The 22,578-nt window shown below is 44.0% G+C and overlaps 1 protein-coding gene across 1 annotated transcript in view; it reads left to right on the top strand.

Moving 5' to 3' along the window:
- Positions 1–22,578, top strand: part of NALF2 (NALCN channel auxiliary factor 2) — a 286,332-nt gene that overhangs the window by 2,230 nt on the left and 261,524 nt on the right. The window lies entirely within an intron of this gene.

Here is a 22,578-nt window from a genome sequence, read left to right as displayed (position 1 = left end):
CTGTCATCAAGTTTATGCAGCCCTCACTGAAGACAGCATAAAGTAGTGACAGGCGCTCTGATTTCTGTGGTGTGTCACTTATGGGCTAAAAGTAAGTGGTTGCCGAGAACCAGCATCATAAACATTGCAGCCCGATACTGGAAAAGAGTCATCCTGAGAAGAGTCAGGGTTATTCATCAGACACCTGCTGATGATATACAGTGTTCCCCTTAGTTTTCTCCTTAGGAAAGGACTGCCAATAATCAGCAGGTGTCGAGGAGCGCAGGAACTCATGAATAACAATGACTCTTCTGAGGCATCCATGACTCTTTTCCAGGCCCAGGCAGCGATGATTATGATGCTGGGTCTCGGCAACCACTTACTTTTATCTCATGAGTGACACACCGCTGGAATCATTGTTTCTTTAACTACTTTGTGCTACCCTCAGTGAGGTCAGCATAACATTGATGACAGGTTCCCTTTAAATATCAGGGATCTTTCCTGAAAATATCAGGATTCATCAGGTCTATAGAAAATAACATTTCCTCAACAGTTTTTAATGTTGTTCTAAAAATTACTACCACGGCCCCTTCTATTTTTTGGTTGGTCCTTTAAGATGTGCACAGTGCTGTCCTGAGGCAGCAGTGGGAGGAGCGCTGGGCATGTGTAACCCTGGACAGATGCCTTCATCGTGTAGCCATGGGGAATTATTCCTGCTCCTGGTTGGCTTCAGCTCAGCTTGTCAGTAATGTGATGAGGTGGAGGAGCTGACCATACCGTCTTTTGGAGTGTGCACACTGCATTGCACCTCATGGACTGCTAGACTGCAGTGCCTCGAGCGTCCACTCTGCCCGTCCGCCTGTATTAGTCTATCCCCTATGCACATTCCTTTCAGGCCATCTATGGGAACGGTACATAAGGGAAGCATGGCCACGTGCGGAATGGCACTGCAGCACAATGCAGGCTGCTTATCACAAAGTCACATATCTCTAATGGGGCTACGTACTGTAGGAACTCTCAGCTATCCGGGCTAGCCTACGTTGTAATGCTTGGCTGAAATAATAGCATTGTAACAATTACTCTGATGAGCCATTTACAATGACTGCTGAACAGGCAGAGGTTAATGGGCACTTCAGTGCCAAGGCTCGTTAACTGGGCATTCTTCTCCTGGGGTGTCCACTTACTGTATGAGGACGTGTAGACCAGTTCCTAGTTTGCTGCAGAGTACTCATGCTCCGTCTATGGACCTGGAATGGTCAGTATTCTGTATTTTGTGTGCTATCAGTGCACAGCTGGAGCAGGGGAAGTGTTGGCAGGACCCCGGGACTTTCTAATGAATTGTTATACCCCCAGCTCTGCTAATAAAACTTTAATATCCTCAGTTGACATTTGCACAGTCCGTGGCTCGTGTGCCAGGCAGACATGGTATGTGATAAACGCTGAGATAGGTTGACCTCTAGCCCCTCTTACCAGCCTCTTTCTGTAATGGGCCACCCGGGCTGCTGCCTACTACAACAGAAACCAACAGAAACCATGGCAACTAAAACCGCCTGCCAGAAATTGCAGACGCCAACTCCTGCATTGCAATCAGGAGAGCCTGCTATCTGTACCAGAGGGGGGACGGAGAGGGGGAGGGGGGAGCAAAGAAGAGACAGAAAGACACCAGCACAAATGGCTTGCAGAACAGAATAATGCACGGATTCATATGTGGAGTGACAGTAATGGTCACGTAGACAGCGCAGGTCTCTTCATTCTATCTATCCATCTATAGGGAGATACAATGACAGAGAGGGACATAATGGAGAATTAGGGAAATCTACCAGATGTAAAATTCAGTGAGAAAAGCAGACAGTGCCTATGGGGCAGACAAGGCACCTGAAGAATAGTGTAATGGTCTACATCCCAAGATCTCCAGCCTTACTGGCCTAGGAGTAGGAGCACATCAGATTCAGGTTAATGTTCTGTAGAGCAGACGTGGGACAAAATGCACAAAATGTGTAATTCCGGCTTTACTAGACAATCAGGTAGATGACAGGATAATCCACTACTATAGAGGACGGCTCTGCTAAGAATAGTAGCTTTTGTTTTTTGGATGCAGGCCCCTAATAACACATTTGGCAGATAGGCCTCATGCTTATGGATCCATATCCCATACACTTATTGCATTCCAGTGGAGCCATCCCTACTATAGCAGATTATTTTATGTGGCGTCCACTTACTGTACCTATAAATCACAGCATGGCTTGGGGAACTTCACTATGCGGTTGGCAGTGCAGGGTCAAATATATTTCCATAATCAGCTATGCTTGTGGGGTGTAACACAAACTGATAGAGTGTAATTTGCTGGCAATGTCACTTAAGCTCGCTGCATATGGGGCGGCGTAGTGGCAGACCATCAAAGTGACTATGCTGACCCCTGTCCTCTGCAAAAAGTGCCTACAATGGGCATATGAGCATCAAAACTGGGTCATGGAGCAATGGAAATCTGGTCTGGCCATGTGGATGGCCATGTGTTTCTCTTACCTGGGGAAGCGGTGGCACAAGGATGCACTATGGGATGAAGTGAGGCCAGTGAAGACAGCAGGATGTGTCAGGCAGTGTTCTGCTGGGAAACCTTAGGTCCTGGCATTCATGTGGCCCTAACTACCTACCTCTACATTGCTGCAGACCAGGCTTATGGTGGTGGTATTCTCTATCGGCAGTGGCCCCTTTCCGATGAATGGCCATCCGTGTTACAGGTGCTGCTTGCTAGCGGCTTTGCACTCTGTCTCCACCTCTGCAATATAAGTCCAGGGCCAAAGAGATATGGGATGTCTAGCCTAGCATGGCAGCAGCCGGAGAAGTGTATTGAAACATGCATCCTTCTTCACCAAGTAGCCAAGTAATGATCTCTGTACAACAGGCCAGGGAACAGCACATATGCTTTACTACCTTACCAATAGCCAGAGGGGACACTTACAGATTAATGTTATTAGACGCAGGTTCCCAAGTCTTGACATAGACATACTCTATGGTTTTTGAAAACCGTTTACATAATTCAAAACCCTCAATATGAATGTATATTGTGTGTTAATAAAGTGAACTCTGTGGGTACGGTTTGGAATTAATGAGTTCTTATACCTTTACAAATCTATGTATACCGCAGCTGAAAAGGAAACAGGGGAAAGAGAGCTTCCTGGGGTGAAAACCTTTTGTACATTTATAAACGTCTAAAATATTGTGAAGGTAGCAGAAATAATGTGAACCCTATAGCCATAATCAGTAGGTACATTCTACCACCAGCCCTCAATCCTTCCATTAGCTTGCATTTATGACAGCAAAATATTCATTGTAATTCCCATGGAGGGAGTACTAAGAAACCACGAGTACTAAGAGCAGACATAAAGCGGCGGCAGAATTATGACACTAAAAGTGCCTATGTGGAGGGAGGACAGTGCTTACCTACTGTACTATGGGTGTCATTGCTGTACATAGCTCGTACAAGACTGCCATCAAAGTCCCAGTGATGGGATACACCCAAAGCTATAAAAAGAGCTTAGCAGTGAACTAGCAAAACCATTAACAGATTTATATAACCAATCACTGGTAACAGGAGTCGTCCCAGAAGATTGTAAATTAGCAAATGTTGTGCCCATTCACAAGAAAGGTAGTAGGGAGGAATCGGGCAACTATAGGCCAGTAAGCCTGACATCAATAGTGGGGAAATTAATGGAAACCATACTTAAGGAGAGGATTGTGGAACATCTAAAATCCCATGGCTTGAAAGCTGAAAAACAGCATGGGTTTACTTCAGGGAGATCATGTCAAACTAATCTTATTGACTTTTTTGATTGGGTGACTAAAATAATAGATGGAGGAGGTGCAGTAGACATCGCTTATCTAGACTTTAGTAAGGCTTTTGATACTGTCCCACATAGAAGGCTAATCAATAAATTGCAGTCTTTGGGCTTGGACTCCCATATTGTTGAATGGATTAGGCAGTGGCTGAGGGACAGGCAACAGAGGGTTGTAGTCAATGGAGTATATTAAGACCAAGGTCTTGTTACCAGTGGGATACCTCAGGGATCTGTTCTGGGACCCATATTGTTTAATATCTTTATCAGCGAAATTGCAGAAGGCCTCGATGGTAAGGTGTGTCTTTTTGCTGATGACACAAAGATTTGTAACAGGGTTGATGTGCAGTACGCAGCCCTGCAAGGTATTGCAATGGTGAGGTCACGGTTAATAGGCAAACGAGGGTTGCTCTTGGTTACTCACAGTTTCTTGGAAGACCCTGGGCAGGCGTACAGCAGTGATGGAAAGGCTGGCATAGGGGACCTCTGGGGCACTCTCGGTGTATAGGGACCTTGCCTGATGGTAGATGAGGTGCCCTGGATGTTGCAGATATTTTATGTGCCGGGGGCAAGATCCCTTTAAGATTTGTGACGCCAGTGCCTGTAACGGTGGCACAACGATTTATAGTAGTAATAAGTGAGGAACACAATGTTGTGGTGAACCAAACTTTCTTTACTGGAAACAGTTAACTTTGTACAGTCTAGGTTCAGTTCCACATGGCAGCAGCAATTATAAGCAGGCTTTTACATGAATGGCAGTTACAATGTTCTTTGCAAGATACTCAGAGGGTTAAAACACTTACAGACCAGGCTGCACCTTTTCCTCAGAAATCCTGTGCTCTATTCCTCAGAACTCCTGTCTGTCTCAATCCCAAGGCCTGTATGCCCTAATGCTAGCTTTATCCTTGGTAGAAAACTTCCTCAGGTATATATCCCTTGCTTTAGGTAAATAATCCTTCTGCCCTTCAGCCCTCAGGTTGGCTGGCTACTCTTCTGCTCTGCTCTGTGGTTATGGGAACTGCAGGTTTCTCAAGAGGTAAACTCTTCTCTTGGTGACAACTAACTCTCGCTCAGTATCCTCAGGCAGGCTGAACTGCATCTACTAGCCTCCTGGTGGCAACTAGAAGCCTGGGCTGTCTAGCTGCATGTTAGGAGGTGGCCTCCAGCTCCTCTCTGGCTAAAGTGCACTCTCACTTCTGTCTCTACACAGACTCCTGACTACACAGATTGCCTTCTCCCTGTCTGGGCCTAACTATATGTACTAGGGGGTTCCCTAGCTCCCTCTAGTGTCTAGGAGGAAGAACTACACCCTAATAGGCCTGCTACACACATCACAGGGAAGAAATGAACAATAAAACATATAAAAGTACATTAAAATGGACTGTTACATACAATGTTACTGTCCCACAGGAGGTGGAGAACAACGTGGCCCAATTGAACCTTGTGTAGTGCCCGCATTTACCTAGTGGGACACTACAGATGTTCCTGGAGGGATACACCAAATGGAAAAGGATTTAGGAAAACTAGAGGAATGGTCAAAAATCTGGCAACTAAAATTTAATGTGGATAAGTGTAAAATAATGCACCTGGAACGTAAAAACCCAAGAGCAGAATATAAAATCAGTAATACAGTCCTAACCTCAGTATCTGAGGAAAGGGATTTAGGGGTCATTATTTCAGAAGACTTAAAGGTAGACAGACAATGTCATAGAGCAGCAGGAAATGCTAGCAGAATGCTTGGGTGTATAGGGAGAGGCATTACCAGTAGAAAGAGGGAGGTGCTCATGCCGATCTACAGAGCACTAGTGAGACCTCATTTGGAGTATTGTGCTCAGTACTGGAGACCATATCTCCAGAAGGATATTACTACTTTGGAGAGAGTTCAGAGAAGAGCTACTAAACTGGTATATGGATTGCAGGATAAAACTTACCAGGAAAGATTAAAGGACTTTAACATGTATAGCTTGGAAGAAAGACGAGACAGAGGGGATATGATAGAAACTTTTAAATACATAAAGGGAATCAACAAGGTAAAAGAGGAAAGAATATTTACAAGAAGAAAAACTGCTACAAGAGGACATAGTTTTAAATTAGAGGGGCAAAGGTAAAAGTAATATCAGGAAGTATTACTTTACTGAGAGAGTAGTGGATGCATGGAATAGCCTTCCTGCAGAAGTGGTAGCTGCAAATACAGTGAAGGAGTTTAAGCATGCAGGGGATAGGCATAAGGTCACCCTTCATATAAGATAGGGCCAAGGGCTATTCATAGTATTCAGTATATTGGGCAGACTAGATGGGCCAAATGGTTCAGGACAATCAGCAGCTCATTATTTAGGATTTCCTCTGCTCCTAAATCTAGCCAGGTCTCAGTTATGGGACTTTATATAGTGGTTGTAACCCTATGTACAGTATTTAAATTACAGGAAGTCTCATTTTGGATACTCTCTTTTTCCAGTCTGCTCTTCTGATTGTACTTCTTGAGATTTGATAGTTATGCTCTTTTCAATCCAGTTCCAGAATAGGACATTATGTACATGGCTAAAAATGAAGCTGATATCTCCATGGATTAGATGGATGGATGTTGTTCCTTTTCAATACTATAGCCTAAAGGTGCCCATACACCATCAATAGCTGTTGGCCAAGCACTCATTCAGCCAACACCTACCCCCCCTACTCCCCCATCCTCATACATGTTCAGTTTGGTTGAACATGCATGTGTTTTCAGGGTAGAGAGAGGGTAAAGTCACATTTTCAATGTGTCTGATCCCAAATGTCATCTGTCGGGGAGAGCTGGAGCTCCCCATACACATTAGATTGACGGTCCATGCCAAAGGAAACAGCTTGCTGGGCTGAAAATACCCTAATGTATATGAGGACCCTAAAGGGGTTGTCCCATCTTGCCGTTTCCATGGTGACATGGGACTAAGCACTGGACAGTCTTTTGGAAACAGCCGAGGGGGCTGGTGCTCCACTGTTTCCATAACTCCTATGGTAGTGAATAGGAGCTACTCAAACAGCTTAGTAGAATAAGCTACACCGCTTCCATAACTCAGGGCTCAGGCCTATTTCACACTTATGTAATTTGGTCAAATTCCTGGAGTTACGGAAGCGACTTGTTCGACTATGCTGTTGCTCTCATTCACTGCAAAGGAAGTTACAAAAATTTGGGGGCATTGAGAAATGGGACAATACAGAGAGGTAGCCTGGAGGCTGCCCTCTGCTTCAGTTTTTCAGTTTATGGGGGGTTGTTATGGAGTTAATGAAACATTGTCCTCCCTATCTTCCACCCTAGCTTAGCCTAATACAGTGATGGCCGTCCAAGCAGATGTGGCCCTAGAGTCTACCCAGGGACCACACGTAGCATTCCATGTCCTGAAAGAAGGACATCTCATTACAGTGGAGAGAAAGTTGTCCAGAATGTGACAATGACATTGTTCAGTTTTTCGTTCTGTCTGTATACTGCAATGTCCGGGGTGATATTACATTCACACAGATAGACAGCAAAGAAAGGAAAGAAAGTTTTGGATGATGATTTACACCGTATGCGAGTGTTGTGTAATATTTGTAAGGAACATCTTCCTAACCCACACAACAGGATCCTAGAGGCTCACATACACCGGCTCATTTGGTTCCTTAAATAATATATTAGGAAATTACATCAAATCAATACCCTAATATAATGTTACTATCACAAACATTCCTATTCCAGTAATCGGCCAAATCCATCCCCATATAGAAGTGTAAAATCCTGTTCCTGGTCATACCTGGGAATCTCTTGCAGCCCTGCATGTTACAATCAGAGTTTCCACATCACTGCAGGTTTATAGTGTCTGGTAACTGCACCCCTGGGGGTCATTCCACATACCTTTGCTCTCATTTAGCCAGGGAGATGCCACAAAATCCCTGTTTATGGGGGGAGCGATACCATTATAATGCCCATGAACCCTGAATTAAAGGCGTTCTCCAGGCTTTTAATATTGATGACCTGTACTCAGGATAGGTCATCAATATCAGAGCCGGGAGACGGCATGTGCACACTGCGCGGCCCTTCCCTTCATACAGCTGATTGGCGGGGATGTCGGACTCCCGCCGATCTGGTATTGATGACCTATCCTGAGGAGAGATCATTAATATTAAAAGCCTGGAAAACCTCTTTAAATCAGCTGCTGCTTACAGGTCTGAGGCTGCAGCAGTAGTTGCTGATACGTCCCTGCCCCAGGGCACATGTACTCTGTCCATCTAAGTGCAGGGGCGTTGGGAGTTGCAGAGAGAGCAGAGCCTCTAGGAGTAATGACAACTCCCCCATTGCTCCTAGAGGCTCATTTGCATATATCAAAACATCATTTTTCTCAGCAATGCGGCACATATGAACTTGGGACAACACAGATGCCTTCAGCTGCCAAGTGCACGTGGAACAGGTCAGCCAGTGTCATAGGTACAAATCTGCTGACAGGGGCCCTTTAATAATGTTTAAAGAGGTTATCCAACCTGTAACCCCCCCCCCCTCCCTTCCCACAACGCCTGGGCCCCTCAGAGAATACTTACCTGGACTCCATTGTCTTTGTCCGGGATCCCTCCATGGCCACTGCTGCATCTCCCCGTCATGCAGATCACAACATCCGGCGATGGGGAGGTGCAGCTAATAGCAGGCCGCAACAGTAACCTGCCCCCTTGGGTCACAAGTGATGTCACCTGTGACGCAAGGAGAGCAGGCCAGCGGCGGGCCTCCCATTTGCTGCCCCCAACTCTTTTTTTTACTTTCTTTGTAAGAGTGTTCTGCATCTTTTATAGGTTGTATATGACTTATTGGAACAAGTACAATTATTCATACATTTCCATATCCATACTTGGTCCTTGCTTTTTCCTGTCCGAGAATACAAGGAGCATTCATACTGAGATTGTTGAATGCATTGACAGCTGGGTGTTATCATTTGGCTAGTTAAAAAGATGTGTCCCTACACAGTCGAAATGGATTGGACAGTGTTAGACACCCCTAACAGGTAATACCCGGTTGTCATATTACTTATACTTTTCTAGAATTGTTATTTCACTTCCATGTCAGGAGAGATGATGGTTCCTTGTTGAACCTTAGTACTTCTGCCTGGTCCTTACATCAGCTGCAGATTTACAGCACTTATGCTTCAAACCACAGTCATATCTCTATTATAGTCATGAAATGATATAAACAGTACACATGATGACATGTACTGGGGAGTATTAGTACATCTGACATACTTGCACGGTATATATAGCTGGTATTGCAAACAAGTATAACCCCCAACAGCTAAATGCAAAGAAAAGCACACATACTCATCAGCAAGGCAGGATCACACAGACCGCTGTTCACACCGCTCCCCAATGCATATGTTGCTTTTTAGTGGGGCTGAACTTTAGGGTATGTGTTTCAGTAATAGAAACATCCAGTGGGAGATCTGCACTTTCTCAGATCTCCTATAACCGAGCAGAGTGTGATCGGTTTATAACAGTATATAACAGTTTTTCCCACTATTTCAGGTTAAATTGAAGTCGAATTTATCCTGAAATTCTGATAGAATTCCACTTAGTTGTATTTGATTTGCTCATCTCTAAGGCCTCTTTCCCACTTGCGTTGTCCAGATCCGGCGTGTACTCCACTTGCCGGAATTACACGCCGGATTCAGAAAAACGCAAGTGTACTGAAAGCATTTGAAGACGGATCCGTCTTCAAAATGCTTTCAGTGTTACTATGGCACCCAGGACGCTATTAAAGTCCTGGTTGCCATAGTAGGAGCGGGGGAGCGGTATACTTACAGTCCGGTCCGCACGGCTCCCGGGGCGCTCCAGAGTGACGTCAGAGCGCCCCATGCGCATGGATGACGTGCCATGTGATCACGTCATCTATGCGCCTGGGGCGCCCTGACGTCACTCTGGAGTGCCCCGGGAGCCGCACGGACGGTAAGTATGCTGCTCCCCCGCTCCCCGCTACACTTTACCATGGCTGCCAGGATTTTAGCGTCCCGGCAGCCATGGTAACCACTCTAAAAAAGCTAAACGTCGGATCCGGCAATGCACCGAAACGACGTTTAGCTTAAGGCCGGATGCGGATCAATGCCTTTCAATGGGCATTAATTCCGGATCCGGCCTTGCGCCAAGTCTTCAGGATTTTTGGCCGAAGCAAAAAGCTCAGCATGCTGCGGTATTTTCTCCGGCCAAAAAACGTTCCGTTCCGGAACTGAAGACATCCTGATGCATCCTGAACGGATTTCACTCCATTCAGAATGCATTAGGATAAAACTGATCAGGATTCTTCCGGCATAGAGCCCCGACGACGGAACTCTATGCCGGAAGAAAAGAACGCAAGTGTGAAAGAGCCCTAATATTCAATTCTGGTGAAAATTATAGGAGTATTCTGACTATAAAATAGCTTTATAAAAAACAACTTCATTGATCCCATGGTGGTGCCATTGATGCCATCTCTCCACAGGGCAGGGAGTGGCTGTGAATGCAGATCAGTAGGGGGTCATTGCTGGAGTCAGTGATTGGCTGAGGGGTGTTCCCAGTCCTGCTGTGTCCAGAGTGGAGCAGGACCCAGCACCATCAGAACAGCAGTGCCAGGGGATCAGAAAGGTGACTATAAGCTAGTTTATTTTTTTTTACCATTTCTTGGACATCCAACACTTTTTTTTTACTGCTGGCTGTGGTTGGCTAGATTCTCTAATAGTATATACAGTCTGTCGTCGGTGAGTTATTACCTTGGAAATGTCTTTGAAGCAAAGTGAAAATGAAAAAAATAAATGATGCTTTAGAATTCCTCCTAATGAGTTGACAGAAATGTTGACACTCCAATAAATATATACATAGACTTATGTAAATCTGCATTTCTTTGTGTGCTTTAGGTGTGAACATATGGTTCATCTGTGGATGTTTTGATCTAGAGACGTCTGATGAATGCATCATGAGACACAAGCAAATATATTACTAGACAGCGATATATATTACCTGTGCCAAGCAGATACACTGTCTACACAAGCAATCTCATGCAAACAAACAGAAAATCAGTCTGCCAATGAAAAGTACACTTAGGCCTCTTGCACACGAACGTGTGCGCCCCGTGGTCGTGCTGTGGGCCGCAATACACGAACATCCACTGTCGGCAGCCGCAGTGGATCGTGGATCCATTCCCTTAAATTGGTCCGCAATCCGGCCGTTCCGCAAAAAGATAGGACGTGTTCCGTAGTGCTTCCGTAGGGTTCCGTTCCCTGCTTCCGTTCTGCACCATTCCACATCTCCGGATTTGCAGACCCATTGAAGTGAAACGCATCAGTTTTGTCCCCATTCATTGTCAATGTGGATAAAACTGAACTAAACAGAACGGAATGCTGCAAAATGAATTCAGTTCTGTTTTGTTGCGTTCCTATAGCAAGCTGCGTTTTACTGTCCGGCAAGGAATGCGGAGCAAAACGACTTAGAATGATCCGTCATTGCTATTTTGAAGATAATACAACCGGATCCATTCATAACAGATTCAGCCGGTTGTATTATCACAATTACCCTGCTGGATCAGGCAAAAACGCAAGTATGAAAGTAGCCATAGTATTCACAGTACCTGTGAATGAGAGTCTTTTCAGCCTAAGAACCTAAGAAAGAAGTAAAAACACGAAAGATAATCGGGAAGCTCTGCACCCGAAATGCCAGATTTGTTCTCTATTCTTGCTGACAATTGCGCCATCTCTAATCAAAGGTGTTTTATCTTAGAACTAGGGATGAGCGAATCGACTTCGGTGCTTCATCCAAAGTCTATTCTCATAAAACTTTGTTTAAATACTGTACAGTATTAGAATGTATTGGCTCCGATGAGTCAAAGGTTTAACTTTGTGAAGTCTCGAAAGACTTCGGGTAATAACTTCGTAAATTAATTTCTACTGTAAAAAAAAACCTTTGTACCAAACAGTATTCAATCGAATATTTATTGAAGCATCCGAAGTCGATTTGCTCATCCCTAGTTAGAACACTTGAAGGCCATCTGTCAGCAGATCTGTACCTATGATACCGGCTGACCTGTTACATGTGCGCTTGGCAGCTGAGGGCATCTGTGTTGGTCCCATGTTCATATGTGCCGCATTACTGAGAAAAATGATGTTTTAATATCTGCAACTCTCTGCTCTCTCTGCAACTGCTGTGCCCTCTGCACTTTAACATGGACAGAAAGAACCTCCTGTGTAATGGCAACTCCCCCGTTGCTCCTAGAGGCTCATTTGCATATATTGAAATATATTTTTTCTCAACAATGCCGGCACATATAAACATTGGACCAACTCCTTGGCCTTCCGATGCCAAGCGAACATGTAACAGGTCAGCCAGTTTCATATAGGTAGAAATCTGCTGACAGATGCCTCATAAAGATATAATCCAACATTTTTGGACTTTTTGGTATATAGTGCAGCATAGGCTGTAAGAATAATGTATGGGCTCTTGTGTACCGTATGTCTTGTACAGTATATTACAGTTTTCAGCTATGTTCCCATCTGCATTGGACATTCCATGAGCAGCCTTTATTGCAGATTCCATAAAAAGTGTAGGACAAAATAGTGCAGTATCAATGGAAACCTTAGGTACAGTACCTGTTCTATTCAGTGCAGTCTGTCGGGCAGCGTTGGTGCCAGTCATGTGGTGGATATGGCACTGCACTTGATTTCATTTTTTGTTCTTATAACAGAATAGATATAGAAAGTACAGAACAGGTTTGAACATAGCCTTGGATGTTGTACCTTTTATGGGTTGTCTGACATCTTGATTTTTTTTCTTCTACTCCGATATGGTTCCCCTAATATAGCCTACTTTTCCCATTATTATTTCCATCATTCCTTTGTCTATGTAGAGACAGGTTGTGGAGTCTCATCACGCTTTGAGTTCTAACTAAGGGCAGCTAGTGATAGATCAGTGATATATATTAGTACTTCTTGCCCCTAACCCACAATACAGAGTCTCAGTGTAATGTGATATGGTTCAGTGTCAGCCCATCTCCCTCGCCTTCTGCTCATAATGTGATGGTTTCTCCAGCCCCTACAAGGAGTGAGGAAAGTATGAAGCAGCATCTCATAGGATACACTGGAGATTCTGCGCACAGCACACACAGCTAGTATAGACATGTACTGCGAGTCAGATAATCATTGAAGGATCTCACCTATTATATTCCTTCATTCTTGGTCTCTTAGATGAGGTAGAAGTTATATCCTCAGCAGCACTATATATGAAGACAGATACAGAGAAAGAAGGAAAGCATAGCTTTTTGGAGATGAGGATGTCTGAAAACTGCCAGGAGGTATTAGGCTACTTTCACAGGCAGGAATCAGCAAAAACGCTTCCATTACTGATAATTAGGGATGAGCGAACCTGAACTGCAAAGTTTGAGTTGGTACCGAACTTTGCAAGTTTGGTTACCCGGACCCAAACCCGGATTTTTTCACTGAAGTCCGGGTTCGATGTTCGGGTAATTTTATTATTTTCCGTTATAACGTGGTTTTAGTGGAAAATAATAGCACTCTTAAGACAGAATGCAAAAGAGTATGGCAATTTAGGGGTAAAATAAACAAAAAAAACAACTCACTCAATCGCGCTGCTTCACCACGTGGTGAGCGGGGTGACATCATCGCAGGTACTTTGGCAGGTCCTGCTGAAAGAAGATAGAAGGATCTGCGATGACGTCACCGCGCTCACCACGTGGTGAGCGCCGTGACGTCATCGCAGGTCCTGCTGAAATAAGATAGAGGACACTGTGGCAGTGAAATCAAGTGCGGTCGTTTTTTTTTTTTTTTTTTTTAACCCATAGATTGCCATATTCTTTTGCATTCTGTCTAAAGAATGCTATTATTTTCCGCTATAACCATGTTATAACGGAAAATATTAAAGTGAAGTTCAGGTCCCTATTGACTTCAATGGGGTGGGTTTGGTTTCAGGGTGAAGTTCAGGTCAAGTTCAGGACCTGAAGTTCGGCTGAATCTGGCGAACCCAAACTTTCACGGGTTCGCTTATCTCTACTGATAATAAAACCATCTGCATCCGTTATGAATGAATCCGGTTGTATTATCTATAACATAGCAATGATGTCATGTACATCACTGAAAGTCAATGTTTGTATTGAGTCCTTTTTTCTCCGCAGCCCATGAAGGAAAGAAAACTGCAGCTTACTGCGGTTTGCTCTCCGGTATGGGAATGCAACCAAACAAAACGGAATGCATTTCATTCCGTTCTGTTCAGTTACATTTTGTTCCTATTGACAATGAATGGGGACAAAACGGAAGCGTTCTTCTCCGGTATTGAAATCCTATAACGGATCTCAATACCGGAAAATGTAAACGCAAGTGTGAAAGTAGCCTTAGATAGATGATGTAACCCTGTAGTTTGCAGGAAGTCGACTACACAGGAAAGACTTATATCCTGTCTAAAAAGTAGAACCAACTCAGGACTGGTGGTCAGATTGGGCAGCACATGACACAACTGCACAAAATGAAAGGGTACCCAGTATATGGATGCAGCTGAGCTGGCATGAACAGACTGCTGGTGATTCTTTTGGTTTGAATGTTCCCCAGGCAATAATCCGGATCTCGGGGTGGCCCTTTGCTGGAACGCCAGTTATGAGCTGTATTCTATGGGGGGACCCAGCAGAAGGTGAGGTGGTTCCCTGCATTACTGTCAAAGTTGAAATGAGGCATTACCCAATGATGATTTGTAATCGGAGACGCCATCTGTTAGCTGAGAATTCTCAAATAGGAATCCTGGTATTTTCCAAACCCAATAATATACGGTTTAGCAAGTACGAGTCATCATGTGACAGGGGCGGTAAAGCAGTGTCTCATTATAGATAATTAACGAAGAGCGATCAGCTAGATGAGTTGAATATAGAAATCAGAATAGTGGGACATGGCTACATACATAGTTAGTGATACATAGATTTTATAATTAGCTAGCGATTTCACAGTCAAACAAGCAATTTCCTTAATGGCTGACTAACCATTTGGTGTAACTGCTTCTGTGATAGTATTCTGACAGGAAGGTGATGTGCATGACTATTCATATATGTGCATACTTTGTCGCAATCATGCGGTTTTATGTAGTAGACAGTGATGTGCTTGGTCTGCATATATTAGGCCACTATGCTGGTTAAATCTTTTATGCCATTAATCAGGCTGCATCCGCGCTGAAGATTTGTCTTTGAAAAGACAAGACATTGAGATAAAAGAAACAGCCTCAACTCACCGAAAGGCAAAGTGGAATTAAAGCTCGATAAACATGAAGAAAGACAGGAGCTCAGTGGCAGTAACCTAGAGGTGACCTGCAGTGAAGGCAAGGTTTGCCATATCGCCTCTCACCTGGTACAGAATATCTGCTGTGCAACCTCACATTGTGCTAATGGGGTGTTGTATTACGTTCATAGTAGAGTTGTTGCGATACCCAATTTTTTATTCAATTTCGATACCATAAAAAAGTATTGCGATACTCGATACCATTCGATGCCACGCGAAAAAAATAAACCAAAAAAGCCACGTGCAATCCGCAAAATAGCGAATCGCACAGTTTAATTTTTTTTCTGTTCCGGCGTTCACTGAATAGATTTTTTAAATATTTTAATAGCTTGGACTTTTTGGACATGGCGATATGTAATATGTTTATTTATTTATTGTTTATATATAAAATTGGGAAAGGGGGTGATTTTATACTTAATATTTTGGTGCCTTGTCCTATTCACCCTGATAGATCTCTACTTCAGTAGCGCCATGGCTGCCATGGTAACCGATCGGAGCCCTAGGATTACAATGCTGGGGCTCCGATCAGAAGCTGACACTGCACCACCAATGAGAGGAGGTGAGGGGACCCTGTGGTCACTGCCACCAATGATTTTTATACTGGGGGGTTGAGGGGGGCGGGCGCACTGCGCCACCAATGATAATTAACCTTTTATACAGGAGGCGGGGACTGGCAGCAAATCAGCGGCAGTTAACCCCTCAAGTGCCGCACCTGAGGGGTTAACTGCCACTGATCGCAGTTCCCTGTCAGAGGCAGGGTGCCGGCAATGTGATTCTGCTGCCGGCACCTGCCTCCTGTATTAAAGTTTAAAGACAACCTTTCGTGGGTTTGGACTTAGTTAAGTTAGCAGGCTACATAGAGCGGCGCCCAGGGATCTCCCTGCACCTAATATTATTCCTGGGTGCCGCTCCATTTGCCCGCTGTGGCCCAGTTACCTTCTCCTGCTCCGTATGCTAATTAGTACTATCAGAGCGATGGAGAGGAGACATCAGCTTCTCTCCTGGGCGTTCCTTCTCCCAGGAGAGAAGCTGATGTCTCCTCTCCATCGCTCTGATAGTAGTAATTAGCATACGGAGCAGAAGACGATAACTGGGCCACAGCGGGCGAACGGAGCGGCGCCCAGGAATAATATTAGGTGCAGGGAGATCCCTGGGCGCCGCTTTATGTAGCCTGCTAACTTAACTAAGTCCGGACCCATGAAAGGTCGTCCTATCATTGGTGGTGCAGTGCGCCCGCCCCTCTTCCGCCCCTCTCTCCTCATTGGTGGCAGCGGCACAGGGGGGAGGGAGAGACTGCTTCCTTCTCCCATGTGCTGCTGAGGGAACATAAGCGCGCTCACAGCACAGATATTCACATTCTCCAAAGATACAGGAGTGCAGTAGTAGTAGTGATGTGGTATCTTTTCCTGTAGATGGCAGAAGTGAGGTCATACATCCCAACTCCAGTTATCAACTCAATAGTCCAGAGATAAGTTGCTTGTAATCTAGCCAGACACAGCAAGGATTGCCGGCAAATACAGGTGGACGTGTCTTCCAGAATGGCATGTTTCCACCACCTTCCTGGAGATAACTGGCTTGTGGTTAGTATTGGTAGCGTCATCTACGGCCTAGTTCACACGATCTTTTTTTTTGCGAGTGTATGGGACGTTTTTTTTGTGTTCCGTATAGGGAACCATTCATTTCAACGGTTCCGCATTAAAAACGGAATGTGTTCCGTAAGCATTCCGTTTCCGTTTTTCTGTTCTGTTGAAAGATAGAACATGTCCTATTATTGCTCGCAAATCACCTTCCTTGGCTCCATTCAAGTCAATGGGTCTGCAAAAAAAACGGAACACATACGGAAATGCATCTGTATGTGTTCTGTATCTGTTCAGTTTTTGCGGAACCATCTATAGAAAATGTTACGCCCAGCCCAATTTTTTCTATGTAATTACTGTATACTGTATATGCCATACTGAAAAACGGAACCGAAAAACAGAACGGAACTCAAGAAACGGAACAACGGATCTGTGAAAAATGGACCGCAAAAAAATATAAAAGCCATACGTTCATGTGAACTAGGCCTAAAGCTTTCCCCTTGCCCGCAGTACATTCAGTGTCACACTGATAAATCTGTATACACACAAGTCTGTCTGGCACACGTGGCTCTAATGCACGCACATTCTCACTTACGTTGTGAATAACATATAGTCTGACTCATGTAGGCTCTGAAAAACTTACAAATCTACAGGCTAAACTGAAAATGAACTTGACTTAGGCTACTTTCACACTCGCGTTCAGATAATACAACCGTCTGCATCCATTCAGAACGGATCCGTATGTATTATCTTTAACATAGCCAAAACGGATCCGTCTTGAACACCATTGAAAGTCAATGGGGGACGGATCCGTTTTCTATTGTGCCATATTGTGTCAGTGAAAACTGCTCCGTCCCCATTGATTTGCATTGTGTGCCAGGACGGATCCGTTTGGCTCAGTTTCTTCAGACGGAGACCCAAACGCTGCAAGCAGCATTTTGGTTTCCGCCTCCAGAGCGGAATGGAGAGAGAACGGAGCCAAACTGATGCATTCTGAGCGGATCCTTATCTATTCAGAATGCATTAAGGGAAAAACTGATCCGTTTTGGACCGCTTGCCCAGCCACGCCCGCCTGTGAAGGAGCTAAGCACCACCTATGTCTCCTCCTTTCATCAACGATAGCTGTAATCTCGCGATGCGGCTATCTATTGTTGATGAAAGGAGGAGACATAGGCGGTGCTGGGCTCCTTCACAGGCGGTCACGGCTGGGCACAAGTAAGATTCGTACAGCCCCTTGGACACATTCAACACTCATTTACATATCTATAAAATCCTTTTTTAAAGACAATAAAACCACACAGCCCTATAGGACACATATATTGCGGACATGCTAGCGGCGATCTAGCCGTGCATGTCCGTTTCTCTATAGCCCCAAATCTGGTGACAGAATCCCTTTAAATATAGACATCAAAAAGGATGTCTCCTGAGGGGAACTCCAGGAACCAGAATGGAGAGCCACTATGTAAGTTGGGGGCTGATTGCTCACGTGAGGTCCTGTTAGTTGAGCAGGACCTTGGAGAGGACTGTGCTGTATTTTAGAGGCACCGCGGTTGGCAGATTTCTGTGTGCACTGGCTTGTACCTTTGTATTGGTGCTTTTGTAACTAGTACTTTTGTATCGGCAACTCTTGGCACACATGTATGGACAGTACTGCAGCAGTAGCTATTCCATGGACTCTTTCTGGTGTGAGCACTTGGGCATTATCTTATCCAGGCACAGAGTAACTTACTGGATTTTTATTTATTTTTTACAAACAGTTTTTATTGAGGATTTTTTAACAATTCAGACCATGGCTACAAATAAGTCAATGTTGCAAAGAATAAAGAAAGTTTATGCAATAAGGAAAAATAATAATAAGAGCGTGATACACCAGGCTTACAAAGGAAGCAGCTTTTCTCTGATAATTCATAAAGAAGGCCATCACAGCCAACAGGTCACGTGTTAGGCCTAAAAACCTAAATAACAGACACAACGGGAGACAGACCAGTGAAATACTAGGGAAAAGGGTCTTTCACAGGTAAATGGACACAAGTTCCATACACTGGTGTGCGGTTGTTGATTAAGTTGAAAGAACAGGTTCTAGGAGTAATTCAAAGAAAAGCCCCGACTGGAAGTCACACAATCCCTGAGAGACAGGATCTTAAAGAGGACCTTTCATGGGAATTTCTAGTTTAATTAAATACCTTTCCTTGCCCGCTGATGTTGACACCCTGGTTGTTTTTTAAAAATACGCCCCGCTGTGCCCCCCTGCAGTTTTTGCGCTCAGTATGTTAATCCTGAGCATCGGTACAGGGAGGAGACGCCAGGGTTTCCCAATGGGCGTCTCCTGCCCCCCGGTCCAATCAAAGAGGAGAGCGTCAAATCCAGGGAGAAGATGAGCTGTTTTTTGTCCCTGGCTGTGACGCTCTCCACTGTGTTTGGACAGGAGAAACCCATTGAGAAACCCTGGCGTCTCCTCCACCCTGTACCAATGCTCAGGATTAACATACTGAGCGCAAAACCTGCAGGGGGCACAGTGGGGTGTAGGAGTTGTATTTTTTTTACGGGGGGGGGGGGGGGAAGGTGTTTAATTAAACTAGAAAATTCCTATTAAAGGTCCTCTTTAAATAGAGAGAATAGTCTGATCAAGGAGTCCAGATCTCCAAGAACCGGTCATGACGATCTTTGGTAATGGAAGTTAGTTTCTCATGAATCGCAGAAAAATCCAGGGATGTTTTTTTCCGAGCTGCTGTTATAATCTGCTTAGTGACTAGAAAGAAAAAAACATATCAATCACTGCAGATGTGGGGGAATACTTGGGATCTGTTTATTGAGTACTGTGGTGCTTCCCAGCGGTCTTTCCTAATATTACAGTATATCTGGCCACTGAGTGAATGAGGTTGTAAACTTGTATCCAAAGCCTCTTACATCACCTGAAAACATGTGGGGAAGGGGGGGAGTAGCCGGTACCACGTGAGCTATACAGGTAGGGACCAAGTACCAGTGGAGTAGCACTTTATAAGAAGTTTCTAGCATTAGTGTATTTTGGGCACTTTTATGTGTAGACTTCCAGATTTGCTTTCATTGTGTGTCAGAGAGTGTATGGCCTACGTCCGCCAGCCATTTGTATGAGAGTTGTGTTCTATAAGAGTTATGGTTAAGGGCTGCATATACAGTATAGTGGAAATAAGGCCCCTAGCATGGGGGTTTTGGTCTCGCAGGAGGTCAACTTACTGGAATTTTTAATGACATGTGTTTGCATTAATGAAAGAGCCTGTCACCACAAAATGCAATGCAAACTACAGACAGCATGTTATAGAACAGGAGGAGCTAAGCACAAGGGTATATACAGTGCATTTGGAAAGTTTTTAAACCTTTTTACATTTTCTGATGTTGTGGCTAGCGATGAGCGAATCGACTACGGATGAAACATCCGAAGTCGATTTGCATAATACTTCATTGGAATACTGTATGGCGCGAGCTCTCTGTACAGTATTAAAATGTATTTCCCGAACTCGGGTTTGGTTCCACGTGGAAAAAAGGTTTTTAACAGCAGAAATTAATTTTTGAAGTTATTACCCGAAGTCTCGCGAGACTTCGCAAAGTAATAACTTTGGCTCATCTGAGCCAATACATTCTAATACTGTACAGAGCTCCTGCTCTGTACAGTTTTGAAATTAAATTTTCATCTGAGTTTTAATCGGAAGTCGATTTACTCATCCCTAGTTGTGGCCTTGGTCTAAAATAAATAAAAAAATAAAAAAAAGTTCACGGTTTTCCCCATCATTCTGAACTTAATATCCCATAATAAGAAGGTAAAACAGAATATTCGAAATTGTTTGCTAATTTACTGAATGGGAAAAACAAACATTTAGCATTGACATAAGTATTCAGACCTTTTACTCAGTACTTAGTTGGAGCACCTTTGGCAGTTGTTACAGCCTCCAGGCTTCTTGGGTATGATGCCACAAGGTTTGCAAATGTGGATATGGGGATTTTCTACAATTCTTCTCGGCAGATCCTCTCACTCTCGGTCAAATTGGATGGGGACCATCAGTGGACAGCCATTTTCAGGTCTGGACCACTCAAGGACATTCACAGAGTTATCCCTAAGCCACTCCTGTGTTGTCTTGGCTGTGTGTTTAGAGTCATTGTCTTTTTGGAAGATGAACCTTTGGCCCAGTCTGACGGCCAGAGCACTCTGGGTCAGGTTGTCATTACAGCATCTGTCAGCAGATTTGTATCTATGAAACTGGCTAGCTTTTGCTTGTGTACGTGGCAGCTGAAGACATCTGTGTTGGCCCCATGTTCATATGTGCCCGTACTGTTAAGAAGAATAAAGTTTGAATATATGCAAATAAGCCTTTAGGAGGTGTTGCTGTTACACCTAGAGGCTCTGCTCTCTCTGCAACTGCCACCCCCTCTGCACTTTGATTGACAGGGCCAGGCAGTGTATACATGATCATGCTGGCCTGACTCTGTCAAAGTGAAGAGGGTGTGGCAGTTGCAGAGAGAGCAGAGCTATAAGAGTAATGTAAACATCCCCGTTGCCCCTTGAAACTTATTTACATATATTAAAACTTAATTTTCCTTAGCAATGAACATTTGACCAACACAGATGCCTTCAGCTGCCAAGCAACAGGTCAGCCAGTTTCATACAAATCTGCTGACAGATGCCCTTTAAGAACATCTCAGTACTTTGCTCTATTCAGCTTTTCTTCAACTCTGACTCCCTGTCCCATGGTTCACTGTAGGAATGGTATTGGAAAGGTGATGAACAGTGCCTGGTTTCTTCCAAACACTTAGAATTTAGTCTAAAAAGTTCTATTTTGGTTTAATCAGAGCAGATAACCTTGTTTTTTACAGTCTGACAGTCCTTTAGGTGCTTTTTATGCAAACATTCATGTGTCTTTTGCTTCTTTCTGGCCACGTTTTTGTAGTGTCGAAGTGATGATTGACCTTCTGGAAGTGTTTTCCATTTGCACACCGGATCATTGGAGCTCAGCTAGAGTGACTGTTGGGTTCTTGGTCACCTCTTTTTACCAAGGCCCTTCTCCCCTGATTACTTAGTTTGGTGGGATGGCCAGCTCTAAGAAGAGTCCTGGTTGTTCTAAGCTTCTTCCATTTAAGAATGATGAAGGATCTGTGAGAATTTTTTATCCAGATCTATGCCTCCACACAATCTTGTCTCTGAGCTCTAAAGGCAGTTCTTTACTCCTCATGGCTTGGTTTTTGCTCTGATATGCATTTTTAGTCGTGAGTCCTTATATAGACAGGGTTGTGTCTTTCCAAATCATGTCCAATCAACTGAATTTACCACAGGTGAACTCCAATAAAGGTGTAGAAATATCTCACAGATGATTAAAAGTAATGAGAGGGTTCCAAAGCTAAATTTCAAGTGTCATAGCAAGGGGGCTGAATACGTGTCTATTCAAAATTGTCATTTTCCCTTTTAAATACATTTGCAAACATTAATAAAATTCTGTCTTTACTTTTTCAATAAGTGTAGATTGATGGGGATTATTATTTTATTTTTTTAGCACAAGACGCAACATAGCAAAATATAAAAAAATCTGAATGTAGTGTAGTTTTGTGGGAAAAGATTCAGTAAAATGTCTCAGTCTTTCTAACAAGACCATCCCATAAACTGCTCAGCTCCTCCTTCCGTATATCCTGCTGCCTGCAGATTGCACTGCGTTTTAAAGGGGCAATCCTATGAAAGGTATTTAGCACTTATACATGGGATAGGTGATAAATATTGGATAGTGGGGAGTCCGAATGCTAGGTTCCCCAGCAATTCAGATAATGAGGGGTCACCAAGTCCCATCTCTGACTAGAGTGGTAGTGTTCATGTCGAACCACTGCTCCATTCACTTCTTTACACTGAGGTAGGCCGCACTATGTCATTCCCATAGAAGTGACTGGGTG

The sequence above is a fragment of the Bufo gargarizans genome, chromosome 9 (assembly GCF_014858855.1).
Source record: "Bufo gargarizans isolate SCDJY-AF-19 chromosome 9, ASM1485885v1, whole genome shotgun sequence".
NCBI classification, from domain to species: Eukaryota; Metazoa; Chordata; class Amphibia; order Anura; family Bufonidae; genus Bufo; species Bufo gargarizans.
The sequence above is the reverse complement of the archived record's forward strand: the minus strand, read 5'-3'. Positions and strand labels throughout refer to the sequence as shown.